A 4,114-nucleotide genomic window follows, 5' to 3' on the forward strand; every position below is an offset into this window, starting at 1 on the left:
CAAGGTTGTTAATGGGTTGCAAGGCCATTAACATGTGACACGACATAGGAAGCATCCAAACCATAGGCATTTTTCTAGTTGTCGATTCACGACCGAGACACAAAAGCACTACTCGGTACTGGTTTTCACCAAGAGTGTGGCTGCCCAAAAACCCATTAGATCTAACCTTTTGTCCTGCGGTCTTAGTATGTACACGATTAATGGTGCTTATGGAACCCTATTCGTGACACGATTTCTCGTATCATTCCTCAATTCTTGTATCCATCATACCATTTGTAAATATTGTAACATTTGTAACATGTATTTCACCCCTCAAGTTTTAAAACTGAAAACAGTTAAAAGAAAAGGGGGAGCATGAACTCACAACTTTGCGTTTTGCGCCGTAAACTTCATCGGGTTTGCTTATATAGCGTCGTGACCTATACGTGTTTTATTAACGTTAGTCACTAGACTTGTATCGCACAAGTACAAGTCACCATCTTTTATGTATTTGTTCTTTGTATGTTAAAAATAATTTATATTTTTAACTGCGTATCTTGCTTATATTATTTTCTCAGAAATAAATATAAGTATCTTGTATTTTTCACCCGAATTATGTATCTTGTCCAAAAACTTCATTTCATGTTCATAACTTGTCCAAGTTATTTATTCTATCAAGTAATATATTTTCATAAATATATTTTCTTGTATTTGTCTAAGTATGTTGTATGCGTATTTTTGTATTTTCACTTCTTAGGAGTATTTAGTGTATTTTCAAGTCCTAATACACTAATACATGTAATACATACTACATACACTTAGCACAAAATTTGGTGATCAATAAATATATATATTTTTCTCAAAAATATACATACTTAATATCAATTTTAATCTTGAAGAAATCATCATTTCTTAACACAAAAATTAGGGAAACCTTGGTAAATATTTTTAGATACATTTTTAGGGAATAAGTTTCTCAAAAACTTATATTTTTCTAAGTGTCAAAATTTATAAAAATTTTGACATAGTTTCCCCTAAAAATGGAGGTTTCCCATGTTTTCAAAACATGTGTTTATTTTCTTTTAAATCATCATCAAACATCAACAACTCATTCAACACTTGCCGAGTGTCAAAATCAAGTAAATTTCACTACACCATGAACTTGAAGTTTTTGTAAAAACTTGTAGTAACTTACCATGTTATTTAGTAGGTTTAGTTACCCTTAAAAACATGGTTGTTTGTTTGTAAATCTCGTTCTTGAAGGATTTAGTCATTTTACAACTTGTAAGATGATTTTTTCTAAAAATATTTATTTTGTATTTTTCTTGTTTCGTAAGTGTTTATACACTTGTTTTTCTAATAAAAATAGTGTAGGTTTAAGTAAAAACCAAGATCTTCTAAAAATCATATTTTAAACCTGGTTTTCTTGGAAAATCATTCATAAATCTTGGATTTATAAGTTTACTAGCTCATTTTGTTTATTACTTTTCAAGAAATCATTTTGTTTTCAAGTTCATGTCTATGTATAAGGATGATCTTCTTGTGTTAACACATAATCATCCTCTAACTTGCTAGATCATGTGTTTAATCACAATCTAGCAAGCTCCATGTAGTGATCAACATGAATATCTCTAGTAATCAACAAACAATTATCATACATGCACTAAACAACATTATTTCAACAAGGTTTCTTCATATTTCATCTTATGTTTCAAGATTCAAGTTTATGTTCTTTAGTGTTCTTGTGTAAATCAACACAATATATCTTTTACGCACTAGAAATATGAAGTAACAAGAGTTACAAGAAGCTTACTACTAGCTTCAAGCTAGGGAAGTAACAAGATGAAGCTCAAGTGGATAAAAGCTTGTGATGGAGGTCCTTCAAGATCCGAGCTCACCAAACCTTCTAATATGGTTCCTTGCACCTTGAATGAAGCTTGGAATGGATGAAGGGTGATCGAAAATAATGGTGGTGTTGGGAGGGTGTTCGGCCGAGAGGTGTAGAGGGAGAGAGTGAGAGATGAAGTGGTGAGAAGGTGAATGATGATCTAGTGTCCATTATATAAATTCTAAACTCTAATGTCCATTGGTTCCTATGTCTCAAGAAGTACACACAAGATCAAGTCAAATCCCAAGAAGATTATGGAAGGATTTAAGCATGATTTTGAAATATTGTTGTGGGGGCCACATATGGGCCGTAAATAGGCATGGGGGGGTTAATTGTAATTTGAATGATAAAGGGGGTAATTAGTGGAAGTTAAGTGTAAACATCTAGTGTTTAATGTGTAACTTGCATTATCTAATATGTTAGGATGTTCGGGGACCATAACTAGCCAAGAAATAATTAAACGATGCTTCTAGTAATATTTGATGTTCCGGGTAATGTCCGGTTGTTCGGTTAAATACCGGTTCGTTAAAGTGCTAAATTGCACCGTTTAGTGTCCTTTATGTCCTCTTTTGTGATACTTCCAATTCCCGACACTTAGGAAAGTATTCTGGATCAATTTGTCATATTTTTACATGGTAAAATCTTGTTACAATGCTGAATTTTGCTGAAATATGTAAAATTCAGCATTTAAAGTGTGTTTCGGGTGCTTTTTAGTGCGTATTTTAGCTTCCAGAAAGTCTATATGTTAACCCTTGTATGTACTCTTGGGTTTTAATGTATTCTTGACGTTGGACCTACCCCGGGCCCCAATTCTTTTGTCTGACTGCTTTCTGCAGATTTGTTGACACAATGTGTCTTACCGGTGAGTTTACAAGTATTTCTGACGCAACGCTATCATTGATGCAATAAGCAATATTTTGAAGTATAAAACGTACATGAATTCACTTGTATAGTATGAAATCATACAATGTTGACATTTAAGCACATAATTGCAGTCATTAAATAAAAATGAAAGTGTACGGAAATTACTGGTTTGGTGCCAGTTGTCATAGTCTCCCCCCGTTAAAAGAATTTCGTCCCGAAATTCAGGCTGAACTAACTCTCGCATGAGTCTTCTTGAACAGGTGGGGGTACTTTTCTTTAAACTGGTCTTCACGTTCCCACGTGTACTCGGGTCCATGCTTAGAGTTCCAACGTACTTTGACAAGTTTGATAATGCTCCTCCTGGTCTTGTTGACTTTCTAGTCTGTAACCTCAACGGGTTGTTTTGTAAATCGGAGGGTGTCATCAATATGCACTTCATCCGCAGGGATAATCACGTTTTCTTGTGTTGGACTCTTCTTGAGGTTGGATACATGGAACGTATCATGTACTCCATTAAGTTCTTCCGGTAATTCCAACTTGTATGCCACGGTACCAATTCTTTCTAAGATCTTGAATGGTCCGATGTATCGTGGATTCAGCTTTCCACATTTTCCAAATCTTACTACGCCCTTCCAAGGTGAGACCTTCAATAAAACTTTGTCTCCCACCTCGAACTGTAATGGTTTTCGTCTTCGATAAACCGTAGCTCTTTTGTCGATCTCGAGCCGCCTTAATACGCTCTCGGATCTGCATAATCTTGTTGGTTGTCTCTTGTACAATTCAGGACCAACCATTCGTTTGTCTCCAGCGTCTGCCCAACATAAAGGCGAGCGGCACTTGCGGCCATACAGAGCTTCAAACGGTGCGGCTTTTATGCTTGTATGATAACTGTTATTGTAGGAAAACTCAACTAAAGGTAGATGAGTATCCCAGTTGCCGCCTAGGTCCATAACACATGCGCGAAACATATCTTCTAATGTTTTTATGGTTCGTTCGCTCTGGCCGTCTGTTTGCGGATGGAAGGCCGTGCTTAGATCTAGCTGAGATCCAAAGGCCTCCTGGAATGATTGCCAGATCCTCGAGACGAAACGTCCATCTCTGTCTGAAATAATCGAGATAGGCACTCCATGACGTGCCACAATTTCCTTTAAGTATATCTCAGCGAGCTTTCCAGTGCTATCCTTTTCTCGGATCGGTAGGAAATGCGTAGATTTCGTCAATCGGTCAACTATCACCCATATCATATCGTGCCCTCTACGGGTCTTGGGTAATTTTTTTATGAAGTCTATAGAGATTTGCTCCCACTTCCACATGGGTATCTCTGGTTATTGCAGTAGGCTGAACGGTTTCTGATATTCAGCCTTAACCTTAGCACATGTTAGG

Source organism: Helianthus annuus, chromosome 8 (assembly GCF_002127325.2).
Source record: "Helianthus annuus cultivar XRQ/B chromosome 8, HanXRQr2.0-SUNRISE, whole genome shotgun sequence".
NCBI classification, from domain to species: Eukaryota; Viridiplantae; Streptophyta; class Magnoliopsida; order Asterales; family Asteraceae; genus Helianthus; species Helianthus annuus.